Below are 13,309 nucleotides of genomic sequence, written 5' to 3' on the forward strand. Positions count from 1 at the left end.
AAAAATGGCACAGTAAGTAGGGCTGCAATCAGAGGGTGCCAAAATAAGGCTTTATTTTTCATTAATATTTTATGCTGGGTGTCAAGGGAAGAAGAGGTTATATGCTTCTTTCAGCCTAAGTGCATGCTTTGAGCAGGGTTTGGACAGATGACCTTCAGAGGTCCCTTTCAAAATAAAATGCTTTCTATTTCAGTGCTTGCCTGTGTGTGACAAAGTGAAGTCATGTTTCTGATATCTTTGCAGATAAGTATATGCACAAGTAAGCATTTTATGGTCATTTTGTAGGAATATTAGGGTATGTTCTGTTGCCTCCAGAATACTTCTGTACTTGCACATTAATGTTTCTGAGCTCATTAACATATCATGAACAGTTCATAGAGGTCCAAAGAGGACACACAATAGACACAGTCCTTCATACAAGTCTCAACAATTGTGGCACATTGGGCTGGCTTTCATTCGTGTTAATTCAGCCTTTTCAGGGGCTTCCCAGTCCAGTAGCTGTTTAACAAAGCATATTATTGGCATTCACCTGCTGCTTTATCCCTTACTGCTAGACCATGGGAAGACACAATCCTGAGCACTTATGCTCCACCTGCTGAAGGGCTTTCATAAAACCTTTCCTTGGTAATTGTTACCCCTTACAATCCCTTACCTACTGAAGGGCATGTCACAGAGTATGTGAGTCTGGAATCAAAGTTTTATCGTCATTTATAATGGACAGGAATATGACTCTTGGAGCCTGAAAGTCTTAGGATTTTTGTTTGCTTGGTTTTTGTTTGTTGGTGATAAATTCAGCAGAATGAAATTACTGGCAAACTCTTTACTTACATATGCATATGAATTACTGAACAGCAATGTGAAGGACAGTATCACCAGTCCCCACGTGACTTAGTTCTCTAGCTGGTATATGAATATGAAACGATGTTGATGAGCTAAGGTTGCTTCCTTTTCTCCAACACATTGATAAATAGAAGCATTAAATGTGCTTAGAGCTCTAATGTGATTATGTCTCCACAGGATACTAGGATTTAATGTGTTGCATAGAAAGTTTAACATATAGTATTATGCTCTTACTGTATTTGCACCCACCGTTGGTGTGAAAACTTGAGCAGACTCTAAAAATAACATATATTTCATTTGTATTTTACAAAAGAAAAAAGTGTACATTGATTGGTATAAAAGAGGTTTCAATCAATGAGGGACACTGTAGAAGCATAGTTAGTTGGATGATGATCTAGCATAGGCAAGTAGAATCTAACAAATTTATTAGTGTGTCTGAAACAAGTTCATTTGGGCACATTAATCTGTTTCATGTAATTGTTATGTCAAAGGAAGTAACCCAGGTTGATTTTAGTCTCCAAGAAGCCAAGAAAAATTGTCATTATTTAAAGTATAGTTCAAATCAGTGAGATAATACCAAAACAAGGCCTTGCAATATTATTCTAGCCTCAGTTTCCCAGAATTCAAAGCAGTAAGAATTCCCAGGAGTTCTGCAACTTAGTTACGATCATAAGCAGTCTTTAAACTGGATTGCAAGTAACTTCCAGATTGTGTTCTGTTGCATCCATTAGGCTGCTTTTTCTTCATATCGACTTCTGATAGTTCTTGTACATACAAAGGAGGAAGCTATTTGAAGGGCACTGATTAGGTTCATCCTAATGGATGGTTGCCCAAATTACTTTTCCAAGTTCTTGCCCTGTAATTCTCAGTGAACTCCGTGGTATTGCAGGTCAGTCTCTTCAACTGAAAGCCACAATGTCTGAAGATGGGTATGTGAAAGCAGAAATGTGTAAATAGTTTTGAAACACTTAATCTCAATGCCAGTATTTGCTTTCAGAAATGCCACCTTTGCTTTCCAGAATGTACGCAGACCATTTTCTTCGCTCTCCTTGCAATGTAAAAATAACCAATCTTAAAGAATTGGAGATACTATATTGTAGGACAAAAGCTAACAAAATTTGTAGTCAGCCAACAAAATAACCTGCAGTTAATCACTTTCATTCCTGTTCCATTGCTCGAAAGCATTACTTGGTTATTGTAGTTGTGGACCATCTTAAAAGGCATTATTCTGACACTGTGCAGCTCTTCTGGTATTTACAGCAGAACACTGAGCCTACAAAAGGTTTTCAGGTGTGGCTGAGGCTGGCAGTTGTGTGAGGATGTAGCTCAGCAGCTCAGGTTTTCATGTTGGGTAACATCATTTTCTGAGACTTCTCCCCGAAAAGTTCTGCTTTGACTACAAAAATTAAATGTGGTGGAATGACAGAAACTAGTAGGGGTACCTGATGTTCAGCAAACTGAAAACCTGCTCAGTTATTTACTGAAATAAAATGAAGAAAAAAAAAACCCATTTGTCGTGCAAATTTTAAAAATTGTTGTAAAAAATGCTTGGCAAATCACATTTTTGCTGAGATAGGAAACAGTCTTCTACCAGTGGTCCTCCAAAATCTTCCACTAGGTAAAAGATGTAGAGGTCTGAAAGTGAGGGTGGAATGTTTGTATCTTCGATAAATACTCTGATAGACACAGAACTCGAAGAGATTTTGGTGAAAATCTTTCTTGCCAGTGTGGTCCAGGATGAGGTGTCCCTGCCCATGGATAGCGATTGGAACTAGATGATCTTAAGGTCCTTTCCAATCCAAACTGTTCTACGATTCTATGATTCTATGAAATAATTCCACTGTGCTTTCTGAAACCATACATACACACTACCCTCCAGAGGTGCTGCCTTGTTTTCTTTCATCAGCCTACAGCTGAATAGCCTTGCAGGGAGACTGAGAGTACATTTGCTATTGGCACAAAAAGAAATGCTTACATACACAGTTGTGGTGAAAAATAGGTTTTCTTAAATAGGAACAAAACATGTACAATTCTGTGTGTGATTGGGACGTACCCTGCAACAGAAAAATGTTAATAATTCCTGTTGCTTTAAAAATCTGTGCCTTGTTTTGACTGTGGGTTTCAGTCTTTTGAACAAATGCTTTTGTTCCACAACTCAATCATCCAGGTTTCTTTAGTTGTATTCTAATACCTGGAATGGAAAGAAAAGGAAATGTTTACGAAAATTGCTATCTGCTGGAGGTGAATTATCAGATCTACTTTTCTTGAGACAGATGTTGAATAGAGCTTTGTAAAGATTTCTGCAATTTGCACCTCATTGACAAGTTTCATCAATTGTAGTGTGGAGGCTTTCAGCTGGGCCTTTTTGCAAAGATCATTCAGAGTATGATAGCTGGTAGAGATGTCTCTGGTGTATGTTGTGCTAGCTGGCAATGCTGAAGAGGCTTTTTGTCTTAAAGCAGACACTGCTATGTTTAGGAAAAAAAGCGTATTGAACATAAGTATATGGGAAGGGCTTTTCCTCATGCTTTCTTCCTCCATTTGCATACATTTATACAATTCCAAAAGAAATCTCCAGAGCATGTTCTGTGCTGGTGTGGCAGTCATAATTCTCACAGTCCAACCTAACAGTCCAACCAGATGATTGACTTCAGCCATGGACTGCTCTTGAAAGGCAGGGACTTTTTTGTCTTTGGGAAGAAGTATTGTAAGCCTGTGAACCAAACTAATCATCTGCTCTGCTTTAAGCAGAAGAAGGTATGGTAATCTGCAGTGTATTTGGTTTCCCAAAGCAGTATTTTGCTTTCTTGCTTTCTATTACCCTTATCATTAAGCAGCAAGTGGAAAACATGCCGTCGAGAAGTCAAAGTTATATGATGAAAGCAACTCTACAATCTAAAGCATACCTCACTGGGAGTTTCTCTTTGTTAGCACACAGCATAATTTATGTGTAAAGATGTGGGGGAGTTCTAATTATGCATCTACTGAATATGGCAGGTTATGAGATCATTGACAGCTAATTAGAAACTTCCAAACTTGTTCAGCATTCAGAGGCCTTCGTAATCAAATATAAATTTCAAATTTATGCCTTTGTATCTAACCTCATGTGGATGCTGTTTTCAGTGACCTTTAATAGAAAACACACCAGAACTTTAGAGGATTCAAAACATGGACTAGTTTTCCTTTAGGGTAGGTACAAGAGCTTTTAGGAAAAGCTCAACAATCTGATTTACTAACCAGACATATATACATAAATACACAGAAAGGATATTGCTGTCCTTTATAATAGCTCCACAGGAAAGGTAGAAAGGCTGTATAGGTGTTGTGTTTAACTGGGCAGGCAGGGGAACACCACCCAGCCCTTTGCTTCCCTCCCCCCTGTGGGATGAAGGAGAGAATCAGAAAAGAGGTAAAACTCATGTGCTGAGATACGGACAATTTAGTAGGACTGAAAAGGAAGGGAAAATAATAACAACGATAGAAGAATACACAAAACAAGTGATGCACGATGCAGCTGCTCACCACCCACTGACTGATGCCTGGCAAGTCCTTGAGCAGCATCCACCACCCCCAGCCAATTCTCCTTAGTTTTACTGTTCAGCACAGCACCATAGGCATGGGATATCCCTTGGGATAAGCCGTACTGGCTGTGTCCCCTCCCAGCTTCTCATGCCCCTCTGGCCTACTTGCTAGGCAGCATGAAAAGCTGCAAGTCCTTGACCTAGTGTAAGCCCTGCTTAGCAGGAAATGAAACATCAGTGTGTTATCAACATTATTATTCTCATCCTAAATCCAAAACACAGCACTATACCAGCTACTAAGTAGAGAAGGTAACTATCCCAGCTGAACACAGGGCAGTGGGAAATAATATCTAAACATAGAATCATAGAATAGTTGGGGTTGGACATCAAGTTCCAACCCCCCTGCCATGAGAAGGTACACCTCCCACCTCCCACCCAAGGCTCTGTCCAACCTGGCCTTCAACACCACCAGGGATGGAGCATTCACAACCTCCCTGGGCAACCCATTCCAGCACCTCACCACCCTCACAGTATAAGAACTTCCTCCTTTTATCCAATCTAAACTTCCCCTGTTTAAGTTTTAACCCATTACCCCTTGTCCTATCACTACAGTTCCTAATGAAGAGTCCATCCCCAGCATCCCTATAGGCCCCCTTCAGATACTGGAAGGCTGCTAGGAGGTCTCCACGCAGCTTTCTCTTCTCCAGGCTGAACAGCCCCAACTTCCTCAGCCTGTCTTCATACGGGAGGTGCTCCAGTCCCCTGATCATCCTCGTGGTCCTTCTCTGGACTTGTTCCAACAGTTCCATGTCCTTTTTATGTTGAGGACACCAGAACTGCACACAATACTTCAAGTGAGGTCTCATAAGAGCAGAGTAGAGGGGCAGGATCACCTCCTTCGACCTGCTGGTCACGCTCCTTTTGATGCAGCCCAGGATACAGTTGGCTTTCTGGGCTGCAAGCGCACACTGAAGCCGGCTCATGTTCATTTTCTCATCAACCAACACCCCCAAGTCCTTCTCCGCAGGGCTGCTCTGAATCTCTTCTCTGCCCAACCTGTAGCTGTGCCTGGGATTGCTCCCACCCAGGTGCTGGACCTTCCCTTTGTCATGGTTAAACTTCATGAGGTTGGCATCAGCCCACCTCACAAGCGTGTCAAGGTCCCTCTGGATGACATTCCTTCCCTCCAGCCTATCAACCAAACCACACAGCTTGGTGTCATCGGCAAACTTGCTGAGGGCACACTCAATCCCACTGTCCATGTCAGCGACAAAGATGTTGAACAAGACCGGTCCCAACACCGATCCCTGAGGGACACCACTCGTTACTGGTCTCCAGCCATTGACCACAACTCTTTGTGTGCAGCCATCCAGCCAGCTCCTTATCCACCGAGTGGTCCATCTGTCAAATTGATGTCTCTCCAATTTAGAGACAAGGATGTCATGTGGGACAGTGTTGAACGCTTTACACAAGTCCAGGGAGATGACATCAACTGCTCTACCCCTGTCCATCAGTTCCGTAACCCCATCATAGGAGGCCACCAAGTTGGTCAGGCAGGATTTCCCCTCAGTGAAGCCATGCTGGCTGTCACCAAGCACCTTGTTGATTTTCATGTGCCTTAACATGCCATCCAGGAGAATCTGCTCCAAGATTTTGCCAGGCACAGAGGTGAGACTGACTGGTCTGTAATTCCCCAGGTCATCCATTTTCCCCTTCTTGAAAATGGGGGTTGTATTTCCCTTTTTCCAGTCATCGGGAACTTCACCTGACTGCCATGATTTCTCAAATAAGATGGCCAGCGGCTTCGTAACTTCATTCACCAGCTCCTTCAGGACCCGCGAATGGATTTCATCAGGACCCACGGACTTGTGCACATTCAGGTTCTTAAGATGGTCTCGAACCAGTTCCTCTCCTACAGTGGGCCCAAGGTCTTCATTCTCACAGTCCTTGCGTCTGCCTTCCAAGACTTGGGTGGTGTGGTCGGAGCATTTGCCAGTGAAGACCGAGGCAAAGAAGTCATTCAGAACCTGATCCTTCTCCAAATCCTGTGTAGCCAGTTCTCCTGAGAGCTTCCAGAGAGGGCCCACATTGTCCTTAGTCTGTCTTTTATTTGCAATGCGCCTATAGAATCCCTTCCTGTTATCTTTCACATCCCAGCCAAGTTTAATTCTAACTGGGCCTTAGCTTTCCTAACCTGGTCCCTAGCTTCCCAGACAGCATCCCTGTACTCTTCCCATGCCACCTGTCCTTGCTTCCACTTATTATAAGCCTCTTTTTTTCATTTGAATTTTCCTCAGGAGCTCCTTATCCATCCAAGGAGGTCTCCTGGCCCTCCTGCTGCACTTCCTTCTGGTTGGGATGCAACACTCCTGAGCTTGTAGCAGGTGATCCTTGAATATCAACCAAGAGTCTTGGGCCCCTCTGCCCTCTAGGGCTATATCACATGGAACCTTACTAAGCAGGTTCCTGAAGAGGCCAAAGTCTGCTCTTTTGAAGTCCAGGGCAGTGAGCTTGCTGCACGCTCTTCTCACTGTCCTGAGGATCTCAAATTCAAGCATCTCATGATCGCTGCAACCAAGGCAGCCCTGGAGAGTCACATTTCCAACCAGCCCTTCCCTGTTGGTGAGCACGAGGTCAAGCATGGCACCTCTCCTTGTTGGCTCCTCTATTACTTGCAGAAGGAAGTTGTCTTCTACACAATCGAGGAACCTCCTGGATTGCTTGTGCCGGGCCGTACCATCCTTCCAACAGATATTGGAGTGGTTGAAGTCACCCATGAGAGCAAGGGCCTGTGAGTGTGAGGCTGTTCCGGTCTGTCTATAGAGTGCTTCATGCACAGAGTCCTCTTGATCAGGCGGTCTGTAACAGATCCCCACCGTAATGTCTCCCATAGCTATATTCCCTTTAACCCTGACCCACAAACTCTGTTGACTGCTCACCTGTCCCCAGACAGAGTTCCATACTCTCCAGCCTATCCCTAACATAAAGGGCAACTCCCCCTCCCCACCTGCCAGGCCTGTCTTTCCTAAAGAACCTGTAACCTTCCATTCCAACACTCCAGTCATAGGAGCCATCCCACCATGTTTCTGTGATGCCTATTATATCATACCCCCGTAGACGTGTACATATATATCTCCTTCATAAGGGATAAAGTTACTTGCCTTTTATCACTGTTCTGTAGTTCACATAAGAAAGCCTTACTCTCATTCTTGGTTTTGAGGTGGCCATTCCTTATTTTCCTGACTGCCACTGAATAGTATTGTAGGTGAAAACTTCAAAAGAGGTATACAAAGACTGAGGAATCAATTTCCCAGCCTTGCTCACTGTCGTGGTTTAAGCCCAGCCGGTAACTAAGAACCACACAGCTGCTCACTCACTCCCCCACCTTCCATCCCCTGCTCCCAGGGGGATGGAGAGGAGGACTGAAAGAATGTAACTCCCATGGCTGAGATAAGAACAGTCCAGTAACTAAGGTATAACACAAATCACTGCTGCTACCACCAATAATAATAATGATAAGGGAAATAACAAGGGAAGAGAATACAACTGCTCACCACCCACAGACTGTTGCCCAGCCCGACCGTGCAGTGATCTCGCCCTTCTGGGTGACTCCCCCCAATTTATATACTGGGCATGACACACTGTGGTATGGAATACCCCTTTGGCTAGTTTGGGTCAGGTGTCCTGTCTCTGCTTCCTCCCAGCTTCCCATAGTCCCTGGCAGAGCATGAGGCTCAGAAAGTCCTTGGTCAGACTAAACATTACTGAACAGTAACTAAAAACATCGGTGTTATCAGCGCTGTTCCCGAGCTGAAAGTCAAAAACACAGCACTGCACCAGCTACTAAGAAGGAGAAAAATGACTGCTACTGCTGAACCAGGGCACACACACTGCTTTCACCTTAGAACTAGAAAATTTTTGTGGCTTCAATGGCTCCTTCTCTTAAGAAAAGTTTGCATCTTAGCTGCTTGTCAGCCAAACAAAGTATTTTGGAAGATTTTGGCTAATGGCGGTAACTAGTGACATAACTGTAGGGTTATGTCACCAGGTACTATGTCACTCAAGGAAGCAGTCTTGTTTTTGACTGATTATAGGTGAAAATGCTTGGGTGAAGTAGTTGACACCACAAAATTCACAATATCATAGAATCATAGAATAGTCTGGGTTGGAAGAGACCTTCAAAGCTCATCCAGTCTGACCCCCCCTGCATCTTCAACTAGATCAAGTTGTCTGGAACCACATCCAGCCTGGCCTTGAGTGTCTCCAGGTATGGGGAATCCACCACCTGCATCTGCCACCATCAGCCACCATTCAAATATGATTATTTGAAGGATGTATTACCCTTGTTCTGAAGTGAAATAGTATTACTCTCTTTGCAAGGTACTGCAAGTAACTTATTCAGCCATTTGTCCAAAGCAGATTATGAAATGAATGTGTTCAATAAAATATTCACATATCGTTTTATTAGCCTTAGTTCAGTGTAGTAGTGTCCTAATATACAAGTAGGGTATTCTCTTCCATGTCTCCTGGTTGATGCTAAATATTAGATACTAAATTTTCTCAGTATCTTTGTTGCTTTTACACTGTACTGAGTGAAATCTAATGTCCAGGAGCAGAGATGATGACAGGCTGACACTTCTGAATGCAATCTATCCAAACAGTTTGATACCAGGTCAAGTAATCAAACTGGGATATTCTGGAGGATTACTAAGATTTTAATTTCCTCCTTCTTTGATGTCAATTTGAAAGTGGCTAGCAATTTCAGCACATCAAAATGTTTTTGAATAATGTTTCTGAAGGCTTTTAAAGTCCTAATTTGAGTGAAACTTGGTTCTACTTTGCAAAGACTGTAAGACTATTCAAACTCATACGGCTTTTTTACTAAAAAGCTTTCTTTGATAAATGGTTATTTTTATCATGACTTCTAAGTGCATTAAAATGCATTAGGCACATGTCTTGTTCAGTACTTATCACTGAAATATTAACTACTCAGGGCTGAGGTGATATAAAGGTGCAATGCAGCTGAATACTCAATAGTACCTGCTGTCATGGGACTGGTATTCAGGGAAAGTTAGGTCAAGAAAGTTCAGTGTGTGTCAAAAGAACCCCAATTCAGTCTATCTATCTTTTCTCTTTTCTCTTTCTTAAGCCTCTGAATGTGAGGAGCTGGCTGGGTAATTCCCCTGATTCTGGGCAGAGGTGTTAATTTAAAATAATTATGTTGAACCTAAGCTGACACAATCTGACTGTATTCACAAGAGCTTCCTGGAAACTCAGTTTACCCTGTTCCCTCTGTAATGTTTCAGTGTCTCATACTATGAGACATCCTACATGCAGGTTAGGCCCTGTTAAGTTTCTGCAGGGAAAACACTGGACATAATTTAGTTTTCTGGTAACATTAAAGTAATGAGTGAAATATGAGCATAAACTTTCAAGACTCTTCATCAGTGACTGTAGCCTCTTCAAGGATTGTAGTGATAGAACAGGGGTAACAGGCTCAAATTTAAACAGTGGAGGTTCAGGTTACACATTAGGCAGAAGTTCTTCCCTGTGAGGGTGCTGAGGCGCTGGCACGGGGTGCCCAGAGAAGCTGTGGCTGCCCCATCCCTGGCAGTGTTCAAGGCCAGGTTGGACGGGGCTTGGAGCAACCTGGTCTGGTGGAAGGTGTCCCTGCCCGTGGCAGGGGGTTGGAAGTGGATGAGCTTTAAGGTCTCTTCCAACCCAAACCAGTCTGGGATTCCGTGATTCTGTGAAAAGAGAAAGTTTGTCTTATGTTTGCCAGCTGAGAAGTAAATGATACTGATGGATATGCTCTGCATTCCCTAGTTTTTCATTGTTAAATAAGGCAGATTTCAAATGTGGGGTCTTTTTGTGTTTTAGCTTGACCTTGCTAACTGAGATTTCACAACGAAGCCTGATTTTCCCCTCACCTGGCAAACACTTGTCTACTTTTTTCAAGAAAATAGGTCATTATGATTTGTTTAGGAGAACTCTTTCCTACACCTTTGGTAATGTATCAGGCTACTCCAGTATTTTTCTACAGAGAAGACAGCTCATGTTATAGCCACAGATGGGCTGACAAGTCAGTGCAGAATAATAAGGATGCGACTGGCATTTATCCATGCAGTCAAAATAATGAAGAAATGCATCAAGTTTTGGATTTTTGCTTAAATGTTTAGAATACTTTCTACTAATACATTCCTTACCAGTCTAGAAAGTTCTTGCAATGGAGTATCTCTAAAGCTTGCCATTAGCATTAAGGAAGGGAAAGAGATAAACATCTGAGAAGAAAGCTATAAGACAGTGTATTGAGACAGTCCAGAAACAGGTATGAGATCAAAGTAAATTGCAACAATTCATCTTCTGCTTGTTAAATTTATGTGAAGAACTTAAAAAGAAAATTGCAAACTTTTCTTTCAGCCTATAAAGCTGTAAGTTCAGATGATAAGAAATAAACCTTAGCAACAAGTATCACATTGAAGATTTGTATACTCATTGACACTTCCAGAACTCTGTTTTTCCTCACTGGGATACAGCTCTAGACATCTTCTGTAGGCTTGGGGGTAAGGAGAGATTTATTTGTCTTAAAATACATTAAAGATTAATTAAAATTAAAAATTGATCATATTTGCCAAATCATTCCCTTTAAATATATTTATTATTTTGTATTAAGCAATAATACTCACCAGTTAGTCTGTGGATCTCAGAAGTCTATCATGAATGTGTACTAACACTAGTACAGTGAGTAAACTATGACATGTCATTTTTAATATTGTGCTGAAAAATGCTGAGCATCAGTTTGATCTCTCACTAACAGACCTCACTTAAAATGTCATGGATTCAGAGTTAATGGGAGGAATAATTAAATATCCTTTGTGTGGTGGTAGTTGAAATGGTAAGAAGCCACCAGTGAGCTGTGTGGGGAGGCGAGTTAGAATTTACACTGTACCTGATAGAGGGAGGTTTGCACTGAATGTGTTTGTGCAGCTCTATTTTTTTGCCCATTTTTAAGGCAGAAAATGAAGACAGCCCCTGGAAGATGAGAGAAGTTATCCATAGTGCTGCAAAGGATTCTCTCCCCAGGAGAAATGGGGTCTTCCCATTGTAAGAAGACTATTTTACAGCAACGAAATACTTGGATTGAACAATCAGTTGCTGCAGCTAAAGGAGTCAACTAATTCCAGTATTGGCTAGTAACTACTTTAAAAATGAGGTCAACCTCTATCCTCCCACCACAGCCATGGTTAAGTGAGATTTGATGTAATTTGAGCTGCAGCCTCAACCTCTGTCAGGTCTCTGAGTCTGTCTTGACTTTGCCTTTTGCTGCTAAGGCTCTGTCAGGCTGTGTCCTACTTTCAGAACAGTATCTTTCCTATGCTTCAGTCCCCAAGGGCAGTATCTACACCAGATTTAATTAAAACTGGGGATGCTAATCAGCAGATCTTCCTGTAACTGTGAGATTTCTAAGACCTTGACTACAGTCACTGTCCCAAAGTTAAGTGGCTTTTGCCTTCTAACATTGTGGGAAACATTGAAATAATGCTCCTGGATCACAGATCCTGCACTCTGCAGTGCCAATGTTCTGTACAGCTGACACTTCTCAATAGCAACAAGTTCATTCAGGGATACTATCACTTCAAATACCTCAGCGTAAGAGTTAAGTAATACCCTTCTGTAACAAATCTGTAATAAATACACATCCTACATCTGCAAAACATAAAATAGCAGCAAGACATTTTACTGATGAATATGTGTAAGAAAAATAAAAAGGGCCTTAAATAATTTAGTGCCCTTCTCCCGCAATGAATTAGATCGTATCTGTGCGTTATAGCAGGTAAGTGTTTCAAGGGCTGAGACCTTGATTAGACAGGGTGTATCTGCTGCCCTTATGGCCTGTGCAACTGGATTTGCTTCCCAGAGCATGTATTGTAGGACAGAGGGGAGTAGAAGCACGCTCAAAAGCTAGAAACTAGGTAAATGTCCTGAAGCAATGAATAGTTGAAGTGAATAAGAGGAAGAATTATTTACTTTGGTGCTTTAAAGGAAGAGGAGAGGAGTGAGGAAGAGAGAATTGAGTACAAATAGTGAGTAATAAATGTAAAAGCTTAAATTTGAAGTGAAATAATGTTGTCTGACAGTGCAGAAATTTCATGGCTTATATTTTACTTCCACAGGAAGTTTTGTGTTTGTATTTAATTTCTAGGAACCCAAGGGCAAAGCAAAGCAATTAAAATGTTGAAGACTTAAAAATAAACGTCAGAGGCTTCAAGTAAAATACCTTTAGCTGATTAGTGGTACAATGAATCTTTAATGAGAAATAAATTGGGATTGCATTATTTCTGAGGAGGATAAGGAGAAGTATTTGATATCTGCATTGATAATAGAGAGCTTAGAAACAGTCTATCACTATGAGCTGCTTTTCTAGAAAAAAAAGTAGGAAACTTCTCTATGGCCGAATGCACAGATAAGAAAAGCAGTGAAACAAATACATTTGTACGTCCTTGCACTGAAAAGCTTATTGCGAGGTGAATTTTAACATAGTCACATCACTCTCTTGATCTGTTTAGACTCATCCCTTTGATATGTGTCCATGTTTGGTTTTGTAAAATCCTTGCTTTGTCTTGAAGTCTGATTTTAATGCAAACTGATTTATATAAAAAGTGCAGGCAGTAAAATTAATTTAAAATGACCCACATATAAAACACTACGTCCTGTATTTACCCACAGCAAACAAAATTCTATTAAAAACAGGGCTCAGAAATACACTTCATAAAGTATTTCTTCTCTGTTATCCTATTGTGGCAGCGTACCAAATGAAGGGAAGAAGAAAAGTCCTTTGATTAGGGAGATTGGCAGCATTTATGTTTTAAATCAATTGAATTTTAAATATGCATTTATTGTCTGGGTTGAATTGCTACACAGTGAAAGGAATGCTGTTCTCTACACAA

The sequence above is a fragment of the Pezoporus flaviventris genome, unplaced genomic scaffold (assembly GCF_033815535.1).
Source record: "Pezoporus flaviventris isolate CSIRO_AGI_PZ_B2104156 unplaced genomic scaffold, CSIRO_AGI_Pfla_v1 ptg000078l, whole genome shotgun sequence".
NCBI lineage: Eukaryota > Metazoa > Chordata > Aves > Psittaciformes > Psittacidae > Pezoporus > Pezoporus flaviventris.